We start from the raw sequence: 15,156 nt of genomic DNA on the forward strand, positions 1-15,156 counted from the left end.
CTTTTCTTGAAGACTTTGAGTATGTTTTATTAAGACAAAATGGTTGCAGGTTCTCCCAATGATTTTATCGAGATGGTAAACATGGGGATGAGACTAGAAGAGGGCGTCCATGAGGGACGATTGGTGAAAGAGAGTGGTTCATCTAGAACTTCCAAGAGATATGGGAATGGTTGTCCAAAAATAAGGAACATGAGGTTAATGTTATTTTGCAAGAAAAGCATAAGAGATCTCCGAGAAGCAATCAACGTCATCAGCATGTGGCACCAGTTACCCCGATTATTAATCCTACCCTAGTTACGCAAATAGCACCAAATTATCTACCATGTTTTCAACAATGTACCGATCAACAGAACCGTGTCCAAAGACAAGTGCAATTTGATCCAATTCTGATGTCTTATGCGGAATTATATCCTACTTTGATACAAAAGAATTTGGTACAGACTAGGACTCCACCAGCTATTCCAAAGGAACTTCTATGGTGATATAAATCTGATCATCATTGTGCATTCCATCAAGGTGCACCTAGTTATGACATTGAAAATTATCTTGCTTTGAAAGTTGAGGTGAAAAGACTATTGCAAAACGGTATTTTTTCTTTTGAAGACTCTGGTTCTAATGTTCAAGCCAATCCGTTGCCTAAACATGGTGGTGCAACTGTGAATATGGTTGAGGGATGTCCTGGAAAGTATTGTGCCTTTAATGTCAATCTGATTAGAAGATCCATGGTCGATATGCATGCAACTTTTTGCGAGATGAGTTATTACGAGCACAATCATGTTTCTTGTCGTGTCTGTTCAAGAAACCCTTGAGGGCGTGTTGTGGTAAAGAGAGATTTACAAGAGATGCTAGATGAAAATATTATTCAGATTATCATAGATAGGGATGAAGATGAGCATGGTGTGAATGCCATATTTCCACATTTTAATATCCCCGAACCAATTGTGATTTCCTATAATAGTCAAAAGTCTGTCGTTTCTCCTTTGGTTATTCTTCTGACGGGTCATACACCCTATGAATCTGACATAGTTGTTCCTTACAAATACAATGCTACAATGTTAGAAGATGGAAAGGAAGTCCTCATCCCTTCCCTTTCTCCTGTTGTGAATATTGTTGATATAAGCGGTGTAACCCGAAGTTGTCGAGTATTTGCTTATGTTCCCCCTAAAAGAATTGAAGATATTATGATGGGTAAGCAAGCTTAGCTGGAAACTCCTGTTGTGCAATCTGGCCAGTCCAGTGGTGTAAACCAGAAATCTGATCATGATGAAGTATTGAAGTTGATTAAGAGAACATAATATAATGTGGTTGATCAATTATTGAATACCCTGTCTAAAATATATGTGTTATCTTTGTTGATGAATTTGGAAGCTCACAAAGAGGCTTTGCAGAAGGTATTGGAGCAAGCCTATTTAGATCATGATGCAACAATTGGTCAATTCGATGGTATTATGGCTAACGTTACTACGTGTAACAACCTAACCTTTAGTGATGAAGAATTGCCTAAGGAAGGGAGGAACCATAATTTGGCTTTGTATATTTCCATGAATTACCAAGAAGATGCTTTGTCCAATACGTTAGTTGACACTGGCTCTCTCTGAATGTTATGACAAAGCCTACTATGTCCATGATCTCTTATCAAGGTGCTCCGATGAAGTTTAATAGGGTTGTTATGAAAGCCTTTGATGGCTCGAGGAAAACTATGATTGGAGAAGTTGATCTCCGATTAAAGATATGTCAGTGCTCATTTCAGATTATGTTTCAAGTGATGGACATTCATCCCGCCTATAGTTGTCTCCTAGTACATCCATGGATTCAAGAAGTTGGGGAAGTGACGTCAACCCTCCATCAAAAGTTAAAATTTGTGAAAAACAAAAATTTAGTGATTAAGGGTGGCGAACATGCCATGTTGGTAAGTCATCTTTCTTCATTCTTGTATATTGATGTTGAGGAAGTTGTAGGAACTCCACTCTAAGATCTTTATGTCATTGATAATAATGTTAAGAAGAATGGGGCATCTATGACTTCTTTGAAAGATGCCTAACAAGTTGCGGAGAATGGTCAATATGTTGGGTGGGGTCAAGTTGTTGAACTTACTAAAAACAAAAATAGAGTTGGTTTAGGCTTCTCGCCTGGTTCTATCCATAGAGATTTGAAGCACATTCAAGAAGTTTTTCCCAATGCTGGTTTCATCCAATTCGAAGATCAATCTGGTGTTGTAATCCTAGAAGATGATCAAGAACAAGAAGCGCCAAACTTTATGACGCACGAATTGATGTGCCAGAATTGGACTGGTGTTGACGTTTCCTCTATTGTTCACTTCTCAAAGTAATTTTTTTTTGTTATTTAAAAAAAAATCCTTTCACAATACCCAAGGTGAAAGCAAATTTATGTGGGCTTTGTTCGTATTTTATCATCATTAATAAAATGTTATTTTGTTTATCAATATTATGTTTTCTCTTTTTGCTTTTTCTGAAAAATGGTAACATAAAAAACCAATATAATAATCACTTTTATATCTACATCATACTTCTGTGCTTATTTGTTCATATTCTAAAACCAAGCATAAAATCATTGTGCAGATTGATTGTTAAACCCATTGAAAACAATGATTTTATGCCCTTGTAGCGGGGTATTCGTTACCATTAGAGATATTGACTAAATCCAAGGTAAATCATACAAAGTCGAGTCGCCACCGCACTTCTATTTATCCAAAGAATTGGTTAGAAAGCGAACAAAAACCTAATAGTTTTAACAAAACTAGTAAAAGAAACAGAGATCTAGGTAAGGGGGTTGGTTATGTAATGGGAAGGTGTTAGGCACCCAAAACATCCTAGGTACTCCTAGGGAGCCCTTTTCACATTTGTTGTAAGGTTGGTATTTTGTGAAAATTGGTTTGTGCAAACATGATTGAAGGGATGAGAAGAGAATATACAAGTTTATTTACATTTTGTGTTTGAATGGATGAACCCATTGCCTACGTACCTTATAAAAAGATTAGGATCAAAACCTCGTAGTTCGGGGTAAAAATCTCAAAACAAGTTGGTGAATTGATTGCTCCAAAAGCCTTAAGGTATTTTGTTATCAAAGGGAGAAAACTCAACCTAAAACCACAAATCCACCATGTGAGGATGGCTTCAACATACTAGTGAGGGGTTAACCCTATAATAAGCATGGAAGACTCATTGTCCATCACTAAGGATATAGGTGAGTATCACATCTACCACAAAGATAACTCAAACCTCATAGCTAAAGGTTATGGAAAATTTGATTAAGAAGTGGCCATTGGAACCACAAAAGCACCTTTGAATGGGTTATATTTACCAATTAGAAGTATATACAAAAATGGTCAAAGTTGACTTAAAGATTCAATTCAAAACAAGTGTTATGAAAAGAATGTTTGAAAATCAAAAGCATAAGGCTTAGGTTTCTAATGTTTGGAAACAATAGTTAAATGTTTGCACAAAAGTTTTGGCTTGGGTTAGAGTGGAGGGAAGAAGAAGAATGGCTAAGTCCTAAGCAAAACAAAAAGGTGAGGGATAAGAAATGAAACCACACTAGGAGTTCCTCTCTTGAGATCATATTGGTGATCCAAGTAGCTCCGATCCTTTGAAACAAAGCAACCACAAAGCAAATATTTCAATCAATCAAACACAAGATCATGCTTCTAAGAATCCTCCAATGGCTTTTGCATCTCTCTCTTTAGATGAACATGGCTATGGTCCTCCAATTAAGCTTAAATGGAAACTCCTAGCACAAAAGCACACATATCAAAAGTTCCATGAAGTAAAACAAGAAAGGACAAGAGTGAGTTTAGAGATTTGGTCCTTCTAATCCATATTCATCATTAAGATCCTTTTACTCCAATTTTGCATAAGGAAGGTCCTAGAAATTAAGTCCAATTCTTCATTTCTTTGCATAGGGAAGGTCCTAGAAACTAAGTCCATTTCTTTGCATTTTGGTCCATAACAATCAAAACAAAAACACAAGCATAATAATATACACAATTATGTGCTCAAGTGAGCAAAAGGCAAATGGCATTAACATAAACATGTGCTCAAGTGAGCAAAGGGAAAATCAAATGGATAATATGTGCAAGAATAGTAAATTGCATAAAAGTAAATTGCATAAAATAAACGTTAATTGTCAATAGTTAGTGTTAGTAGTTAGTGTGTCATAAGGCAAATTTAGCGCTATGTTAAGCAATCGTAATTGGACTTATGTAGAAGTCAGAACTATCTGAGGCCGGTCAATAATAATATAGGCAACAAACACAAGTTAGGAGTCTTGATTAGTGATCCAAGTCCCAACAACTTGCCATGCCAAAAAGAAAAAGAGAATTGATCTTGTATTGGTTTAAGTCTTTTGCATGATTTAGGAAACAACCTATCCTTTATGCAAAGTCATTCACTTGATCAATTGATCAAGATGAATTAGATTTGGATCAAGGAAGATTAAAGCTCCCTAATCAATGCTAACTTATCAACCTTCAACTCATTGATCAAAAAGAAAAAAGAAGGAGAAGAAGAAGAAGGAGATGAATAAGAAAGATGGAAAATGGCAAAATGGTAAAAGAAATATAAATGCATTAAATGGAACATCATGTACCAATCCTCATATGTTGACCAATAACATTGAAAGTCAAGGTCAAACAATCAAAAACAGAAGTGAGATGAAGATTGGAAGTCAAGAAAATGAGTAAACTATTTTTGGCATTTTTTAATACTTAAAAAATAAACTTGAATTAAAATAAATGGGAAGGTCAAACTTCAAAATTACTTCAAATCAACCTTGAAGGGTCCAAGTAATTTATCCTAAGTTCAACAAGGTCAAACAAAGTTTGACAAAAAATTTCAGCATTTTTAAAAGTTAGAAACTATTTTTAACCAATTAAAAATGATTAAAAATAACCTAATTGAACTAAAATCTCAAATAAATCTCAAATCAATTCAAAAATTGATAAGAATATTTTTCATAGATCCATCATCATTCGAATAAGTTAGGAAAATATTTTTGTATTTTTTGAATATCAAAAACTATTTAAAATGAATTAAAAATAACCAGAAAAGAGAAAATTCACAAAAAATATCAAATGACAAAATAAAAATTATTAAAAATCATAAATAGAAACTAGAATTTATTTGGGAAATAATGCAATTGGTCCCATAATTTTTGGATTAAAAATGAAAGAGATATGATTTTTTGAAATAAAAGGAATTTGAGAAAATAAAAACAGAAATGATAAAATGCAAAAAAGGAGGAGCGTTGGATATGAGCTCATTAATTGAGCTGGCAGATCACACGCTCCTAAGGCGCGCGCCTATGGTGGTCTCTGGTCAACTGAAGCGCATGGAAAACAAAAGAAAGTCATAACATTGGACGCCTGGGATCGAATCTGGAAACACCATCACACGGTCCAGATTTAAACTAGAGATGATGAAGCCACCGGAGCCACAGTCTTCTCCGGTGAGCTCCAGGATTCCGGCCAAATTGCAGAAATTAAAATCTTAACCAAAACGTGCGATCTATACATCAATAGAAAGCTGGGATGATGTACATCATCCCTGTACCATCCATTTTCATTCTAGATCTCTAGGATTTGAGAAATCAGAAGTTGAAAAATCTGGTGTTCATCATGAACTCAATGAATTGCAAAAATTAAAAGCATAAACATGATGCCTCTATTGAGAGGACTTCAGCCAACACAAAATCTCAGCCAAAAGGTCAATGGATAAGGAGAATCGAAGGAAATACCAGTTGGAATGTAAGCTTGAATTCTGGTATCTTGAGCTTGAAACCTTGCTTGCTTTGCCAAAACAGAAGTTCAATGAGATGTATGGTGAAGGTTTAGAAGCATTAGATCTAAGAAAACAACCAGATGAAGCTGAATTCTAGATCTGAAAATTTTGAGAGAAATGAAACTTGCTTCTTTAGTGATGGTTAGGGAAAGATTTCTGCAGCATTTCAGGTTTAAATTGGCGTGTGAAATGAGTGGAATGAAGTCTCTATTTATAGAGAAAGTGGCAAGGAAAGTGTGGAATGATCCGTGTGCATGGCATGTGAAGCTTCATTGCATGGGCTTGCATGATCATGCACAAGGCCCAAAACAATGCTAAATGAACTCTGAGCAATAGTCAAAGGGAATTGGATGTGTAGCTTGCAAGGCAATTGCTTATGCACCAAGATTTCAAGTGAATTCCTTCTTTGTACCTAAAAATTCATCTCTTCGAAATACCATTTAAAAAATCCAAATAGGGGCATGTGGGTAATGGTTGGAAAGTTTTTTGTATAAGGAACAAATGTTATGTTGGGCAAAAACTCATTTGAAGTGTGTAAATTTATGAAATTTGAGTTTAAAGTGTGATGTGCAAAACATGTCAAGGCAAGGTTTCTAAAATTGGTCAACTTTCAAGTCCTTCTGTTTTGATGATGCAAGCATCAAATGGAAAAACCTCCAACATCAAAGTTGTAGATATTTTCAAGACAATCAAAATGGACTCATATTTTGCATCATTTGGATTTTTGAAGAAAGAGGTATGGGCACTTGAAGTTGGACTTTTTTGACTTTTAATGCCTTTGACCCAAAAGGACCTATAATGTCTTGCATTATCACATGTATTTCCTTTCAGATTTTGAAATTTTGTTCAACATAACATTTGAAGTAGACATCTCAAGCTTTACAATTCATTTAATCCCACCTCAAAATAATAAACAATGAATGAGTTATGTCCTTGGGAAGTTGACCCAAAATTAGGGTTTCAGTCAAAATGACCCATAATGTATTGGAATGGAAGATGGTTTTCCAAGCTTCAAATCAATTTTTGATGAACATGAAAGTTGTTCATATTTTCCTTAAGAACATTGTTGATTTTGGAACCATCTCCATTTGACCAACACATAAAAAGTTAAGTCTCAGTGCATTTCAAAATAGTCAGATAAATTGACTGATCAACTTTCCAAGTCCACAACCCATATCTTGATGAATTGATGATTGAGGACACTCACATAAGTTCAAATATGCATGAAATGATAAATGAAAGAACTTCCCTTGATTGCATTTGACCATGGGCTGAGGTTGCTTCATGAGCAAGGCATTGTGGTGCACAAATGAATTAGGGCTTCTGTGGGGAACAAGATCTCAAACACTTTGACTTGCTTGATCAAAAATGATGCATTGAGGTACTAGGGAGGCATACTTGATGGATGAGAGATTTGGGAACCATTACCATGCTTGCTTTCATCTCCTCTTTAACCATGTCTTTGTACCAATGATCTCCTAGAAGCTTTGGACTTTGTGATTGCTCAAGCTACAAAACAAAAGATGTTAGTGACATATTTTTGTGCTTTTGGTTAGTAAACAAAATAAGAAGAGCAATGATATACAATTCAAGCATGCTTGGTAATCTCAAACCACTCACAAGAAGTCCCACCCCAAAGGGAAAGGGAACCAAGATGCTAAATGATCCTTGAGGCTATGCAATGCAATGTCATGATGCCATGAGGGATCTTAGGGACAAAATTGGGGTCTTACAGATGCCCCTATTGAAGGTCATTCTAGCCGGAGAAGGGAAGGTTAAAATCTTCGTCTCGACGAGGTAGAATGGGCTTAAATAATAACAAAGAGACGAATTTTGGTCCCTAAGAGACCTCATGATGTAAATGTATGTATGCAAAAAGGGTAACACTCTGTGGAGATATGCGTCCACAAAGAAGAAAAGAAATCGGGCGAAACTGACAATCCATGTGAGTAATACACTCAACAGGACAGAGACTCTGGGACTCTTGTGGGGATAAAAGAGGGGATACATTGCGTGAGCAGGTCACGACTCAAAGCTTGGGGAGCAGAATTCCAAAGGGAATAAACCAATGGAAAGACTCGAGCTGACTCGAAGACACCCGTATTGGGGAATATGCCAATACAGCAAAAACTATCCACAATGTATCCTTCGGATAAAAATCCGGACGAGGACGATCCACTAATGGACTCCACTAGGGATGTGTAAAGAGACTCTCCTGGGGAAGCAGCGGGATGAGGTATTACCGGTTACTGGGTAATAAGCTCAAAGAGACACGTGATCTGAACACCGATATAAGGGCGAGAGATACAACATGCTCGGGAAGAATGAATATCTAAGACCGGTATAAGGGTGAGAGATATCAATCAACCAAATCATCTGAGGAAGACCTAAAAAAGGTATATTTCAACTCAGGAAAATCTGACTCCGCAAGGGACAAAAAGTCATAATAGGGAGCAGAAAGAAGGAACACCAGGGATGCCGGTTACTGGGCATATAATAGGTGACCAACCAAGGCGTGAATTGGGGAATATTTCCAAGACACTCATCATCCAGAAGAGGGCTAAAAGCTGACTCGATTATAGGACGGATATTCGACTCCGCAAAGGGGATACGAATCTTTCTCTACTGGGGAAGAACAAAAGGCTTCGACCAAAGAGTGCATGAGATATATCATCTATTACCATCAGAACGTAGATAATATACTCGCATTGACGATTATCCTCAACCGGTTACTGGTTTAATAAAGGATAAATCGACCGAAAAGAAAAGGCATCGGGATACCGAAACTAGGTATATAATGATGACCAATTCAGGAGAGAAACAATCGTTACCAATCAATAGGGTAGTCGAGAGATGACTTGCTGGGGATAATTTGCATAATCAGGGCAACTATCCAGGCAAAAGAGGGACCATCAACACCAAATATTGGATGAAGATAACCGTCAAGGAGGGGATTACACCTACCGGATACTGGGTAGGAAACCACAGAAAAGTGACCGTCATCGATTACGATGAACAAAAGGTTAACTCTGCAAAGGGAAAGAGAGTAGGGTTTACGACTACCGGTATAAGGGTAGAAAACCACAGACTCCGTCGGGGATAATATGAATGATCACTAATTACTGAGCAATTATTCATTTATACCACAGGGAAGCAAGAGGAAACAGTCACAAGAGCCAATTTAGGATCAAACCAAAGAGGCAAACTGAATCAAGACTCGTCCTAATGAGGATATAACTCAATAAGGAATCCCATCCCAATATATGTGTTGGGAGGAAACAAAAACAACCGTCATCCACGAGGATATATCTCAGTGGGGAATATGGAAGAAGGGATAGACGCCTTCTGCCTGTGGGGCTGACTCTATATGGAGAGATCAAACGCACACCTCTGCTAGGGGAAGTATGTATCGCCAAATAGCAGGAGAAAAGAAACAACGATATATGGCAAAGAATGCAACATGAATATCTGAATGTTAAGATTATGCATGTATATGTGTGATTTGTGCATGATGGATGCTGACAAACAGACATATCTAACACAATAGGTCCAGGAATCAACCACCCGGTACTATATCTCAAGGGAGAAAGCCAGAATCACCGGAGAGTATCCAATCTGCCGGGGATCAGAGATACCAGGAAACGAACAAAATCTCTACAGGGGATGAATCATTAGGCACAGCTGGGGAAAAGAGTTTAATGCACAAGTAGAATCTACCACATAAGCAACTCTACTGGGGAATCTATCTGAGGGGTAAAGGGATTATGGGGACCAACCACCAAAAATCGAATCTTCCAGAGAGGACATATCTGCTGAGGAGGAAAGATCACCGCTCTGCTGAAGGAAAGAGAGGTGAATAATCTCAAGAAGCACTCCACTTGGTGAGATAAACCCCAACAATACTCTGGAGGAGGAGGATACAGTTATGCCAGGAATATGAACAAATGTCTTACCCTGTCGGAGATCAAACCACCCTTGGGAGAGCACTGAGGATCTCTTAAGTATCCTTTCGTCATGGTGAACGTTCACTTTGTTTAAAAACAAGCTATGAAAAATTTATTTTTCAAAACAATGATATTTTCTCAATTAAAACAATGTAAAACATTTGTTGAATAGAAGCAAATAAGAGTGCAAATAATTGGATAAATGGCTCAAATTTATTTGATGGAATGGTAGTCTGCAAATGGCAAAACTCCATAGATCTTTACAAATTTGAAATTGGTGATATTGGAAAAGGGCTACATTGAACATAATGACCATTTCTCCACCAATCCCGGATCCAATGTATTTGAAGCTTTGGTTGATGACGAATGAACAAGAATCCCTGACGGATGATAGTTGTAGAACAAAGTCTTGTCAGGATGCAGTTACTTGCCAAATCCCTAATTTTTGCCTAGATTGCCCCAGGGTGAGGTACTCAACCTAGCGGGATACAAATATTCATTTTTTTATGTCTCTAACTTTTTCCTGGACCGCCCTTTCGGGTTTTCAATCCACCGAGACGCTCATTTTTGCCTAAGTCGCCCTTTCGGGTTTTCAACTTAGCGAGCTATTCTGTTTTTATCTTTAGGCGAAGTATTTCTTGACTGCATCTGAATTCACAGGACGAGTGAAATCCTCCCCATCCATAGTTATAAGTATCAAAGCACCGCCTGAAAAGACTCTCTTAACAACATATGGACCCTCATAGTTTGGAGTCCACTTGCCCCTGGAATCGGGCGCGAAAGATAAGACTTTCTTGATCACAAGGTCACCCTCTCGGAACACACGAGGTTTGACCTTCTTATCAAAAGCTTTCTTCATTCTTTGCTGATATAACTGACCATGGCACATGGCAGTCAATCTCTTCTCTTCTATCAGATTAAGCTGGTCATAACGACTCTGAATCCATTCAGCATCAGTTAACTTGGCTTCCATCAAGACTCTCATTGCCGTAAACAAGGGAGAAAGGGGTTGCCCCTGTTGAAGTGCGAACAGATGTACGATATCCATGCAAAGCAAATGGCAGCATCTCATGCCAATCTTTTTACGTGACAACCATCTTCTGTATAATCTTCTTGATATTCTTGTTAGCAGCTTCAACAACCCCATTCATCTTGGGTCTGTACGGAGAAGAATTATGGTGTGCAATCTTGAACTCACTGCACAACTCTTTCATCATCTTATTGTTCAAGTTAGATCCATTATCGGTAATGATCTTATCTGGCACACCGTATCGGCATATGATTTGATTCTTGATAAACATCACGACCACCTGCCTGGTCACATTTGCATATGATGCAGCTTCGACCCATTTGGTGAAGTAATCAATTGCTACGAGAATAAATCTGTGTCCATTGGCCGCTTTCGGCTCTATCATGCCAATCATATCAATTCCCCACATGGAGAAGGGCCATGGTGATGAAATCACATTCAGAAGTGTCGGAGGAATATGAATCTTATTCGCATAAATCTGACACTCATGGCATTTCTTCACATATTTGCAGCAGTCAGACTCCATTGTCAGCCAATAGTAGCCTGCTCTCAACATCTTTCTAGCCATGGCATGTCCATTGGAATGAGTACCAAATGAACCCTCATGGACTTCAGTCATTAACAGGTATGCTTCGTGTCTATCCACGCATCTGAGCAGAACCATGTCAAAATTTTCTTGTAAAGCACCTCGCCATTGAGGTAGAAACTGCCTGACAATCTCCTCAAAGTTTTCCTATCTTTCACAGATGCCCCAGGCGGGTAAACCTGGTTCTGGAGGAAACACTTGATGTCATAATACCATGGTTTATCATCTTTTACTTCTTCTACCACAAACACATGAGCTAGTCTATCCAAGCACATCACAGTGATATTGGGAACTTCATTCCACAGTTTAACCACAATCATTGAAGCTAACGTAGCAAGAGCATCCGCCATCCGATTCTCATCTCGAGGAATATGATGGAAGTCAACCTCAGTAAAGAATGTTGAAATCCTTCTTGCATAATCTCTATATGGAATGAGGCCAGGCTGATTCGTTTCCCATTCACCCTTAATCTGATTGACAACGAGGGCCGAATCACCATATACATCAAGATGCTTGATCCTAAGATCAATACATTCTTCCAATCCCATAATACAGGCCTCATACTCTTCCATATTATTCGTGCATTTGAAAGTTAGCCTTGCTGTGAAAGGAATATGTGTTCCCTGAGGAGTAATGATTACTGCCCCAATCCCATTTCCATATTGATTTACAGCGCCATCAAACACCATACTCCATCTGGAACCAGGCTTTGGCCCTTCATCGAGTGTAGGTTCATCACAATCTTTCATTTTTAAATACATAATTTCCTCATCCGGGAAGTCATACTGAACTGACTGATAATCCTCGATCGGCTGATGTGCCAAGTCGTCAGCCAAAATACTACGTTTGATAGCTTTCTGAGCTCGATACTCAATATCATACTCAAATAACAACATCTGCCAACAGGAAATCCTCCCAGTTAAAGAAGGCTTCTCAAATATATACTTGATTGGATCCATTCTCGATATCAACCAAGTCGTATGATTTATCATATACTGGCGCAAGCGCTTAGCAGCCCAAGCCAAAGCACAACATGTTTTCTCGAGCATTGAGTATCGAGACTCACAATTAGTGAACTTCTTACTCAAGTAGTAAATAGCATATTCTTTCTTTTCGGATTCATCTTGCTTACCCAGGACACAACCCATTGAGTCTTCAAGAACTGTTAGGTACATAATCAAAGGTCTTCCTTCTACAGGCGGAGATAGGATCGGAGGCTCAGATAAATACTTTTTAATACTATCAAAGGCTTTCTGGCAATCCTTGGTCCAATCATGAGACTGATCATTCCGGAGGAGCTTGAATATTGGCGCACATGTGGCAGTCATGTGGGATATGAATCTGGAAATATAATTCAAGTGGCCAAGAAAACCTCTGACTTGCTTCTCAGTTTTGGGCGGAGGCATCTCTTGTATTGCTTTGACCTTTGCAGGATCAACCTCAATACCTCTTTCACTGACGATAAAGCCCAATAACTTGCAAGAACGGACTCCAAATGTACACTTGTTGGGATTCAGACGAAGCTTATATTTCCTCAAACGCTGAAAAAGCTTCAACAAGTGCTCTACATGTTGAACTTTCGTTCTTGACTTAGCAATCATATCATCAACATATACTTCGATCTCCTTGTGCATCATATCATGGAACAAGGTGGTCATAGCTCGTTGATACGTGGGTCCGGCGTTCTTCAAACCGAAGGGCATCACTCGATAACAGAATGTTCCCCAAGGTGTGATGAATGTTGTCTTCTCCATATCCTCGGGTGCCACTTTGATCTGATTATATCCGGAAAATCCATCCATAAATTAGAAGACTTTGAATCTAGCTGTATTATCTACCAACATATCAATGTGTGGTAGAGGGAAATCATCTTTCGGACTAGCTTTATTCAAGTCTCTATAGTCCACACACATTCGGACTTTTCCGTCTTTCTTAGGCACGGGCACAATATTGGCCACCCATTGAGGATATGTAGAAGTCACCAGAAACCCCGCATCAATTTGCTTCTGAACTTCCTCTTTGATCTTCAGTGCCATATCAGGATGAGTTCTTCTGAGCTTCTGCTTCACAGGCACGCACTCAAGCTTCAAAGGCAGGAAATGTTGTACAATATCGGTATCCAAACCAGGCATGTCTTCATATGACCAGGCGAAGACATCAACATATTCTCGTAGCAAAACAATCAACCCCTTCTTAACAGATTCTTCCAGGAGTGCCCCAATCTTCACCTCTCGCACACAATCCTCAGACCCCAAGTTGACTGTTTCCAGATTCTCAAGATGCGGCTGAATGATCTTCTCTTCACGCTCAAGTAGACGGGTGATCTCATCAAGAATTTCTTCAACATCATCTTCCTTTGCCTCAAATACAGGGAATTCAAAATTGGGAGATGGTGTCGGATCATTATGTTCAATGGGTCTAGAAATTAACCTGCATAATGATTTTGGATATGAAAAGCTTTAGAATTCAAACAAGGCAAATCATTATGCATATGAAAAGATTGATTTTATTCTATTTTTAGGGTTTTATGTGATCAGCAATTTCATGCAAAAAGCGAAAAGGGAAAATAATTGGAAAAACAAACATTTAACATGAATTTATTGAATGAAAATATCATTGTATTTATGCTGGCAACAATGTCATCACTCCTCCTTTTGGCATGGGAGAAGGGTTTTTAAACAAAGTGATCATTACGTTGACTTGTGGATAACTGTAGGAACATCCACAACGACCCAATTGTTGCAGATCCCCCCAGGGATGATGAAATTTCCAGAATCCTCTGCATCATCTTCCAAGACAGCAGCAGCTTCTTCATCCTGACCAGTATGGATAAAACCTCCACTCTTGAATAGCCCTTTGGTGTTGAACACCCCAGAAGAAAAGCCTATGCCTGCCCGAGACTTGTTGTCTTCTAGCTCGATCATTTTTCCTAGGCCAGCAGTTGCACCACACTCAATGGCCAACTTTGCATCTTTGTAGGAAGCAAATGAAGGAGTTCTCTTCTCAACAGGCTCAGCTATAGATAAAGCTTAGAAAGGAGTCCCAACTTCATCCTCAACATCTATGTATGAGAAGGAAGACAAATGGCTAACCAGGAGAGCCTTCTCTCCCCCTACCACCACCAGTTTTTTATTCTTCACGAATTTCAGCTTCTGGTGTAGGGTGGATGTCACAGCGCCAGCCTCGTGAATCCATGGTCTACCTAAAAGACAGCTATACGATGGGTGAATATCCATAACCTGGAAGGTAATCTGGAAATCACTTGGTCCAATCTTGATTGGGAGATCAACTTCCCCAATCACCGTCTTACGCGACCCATCGAAAGCTTTCACAACTACTCCACTCTGCCTCATAGGAGGCCCTTGATATGACAGTTTTGAGAGAGCGGATTTTGGCAATACATTCAATGATGACCCAGTGTCCACCAGCACATTGGACATGGCGTCGTCTCTGCAATTCATAGATATGTGCAAAGCCAAGTTGTGGTCTCTTCCCTCCTCAGGGAGATCAGAGTCACATAAACTCAAATTGTTACAAGCAGTAATGTTTGCAACAATGCTATCGAACTGTTCTATTGTGACATCGTGATCCACATATGCCACATCCAATACCTTCTGCAGTGCCTCTCTATGTGGTTCTGAATTCAGAAGCAAGGATAACACCGATATCTTGGATGGCGTTTGTAGAAGCTAGTCTACAACATTGTACTCACTTCTTTTGATGAGCTTCAGCATTTCATCACAGTCTTCTTTCACATTGCCGCTTGGGCCAACAGAAGTAGGAGTTATCAATGTAGAGGAG

This window comes from Lathyrus oleraceus, chromosome 3, assembly GCF_024323335.1.
Source record: "Lathyrus oleraceus cultivar Zhongwan6 chromosome 3, CAAS_Psat_ZW6_1.0, whole genome shotgun sequence".
In the NCBI taxonomy this organism is placed as follows: domain Eukaryota; kingdom Viridiplantae; phylum Streptophyta; class Magnoliopsida; order Fabales; family Fabaceae; genus Lathyrus; species Lathyrus oleraceus.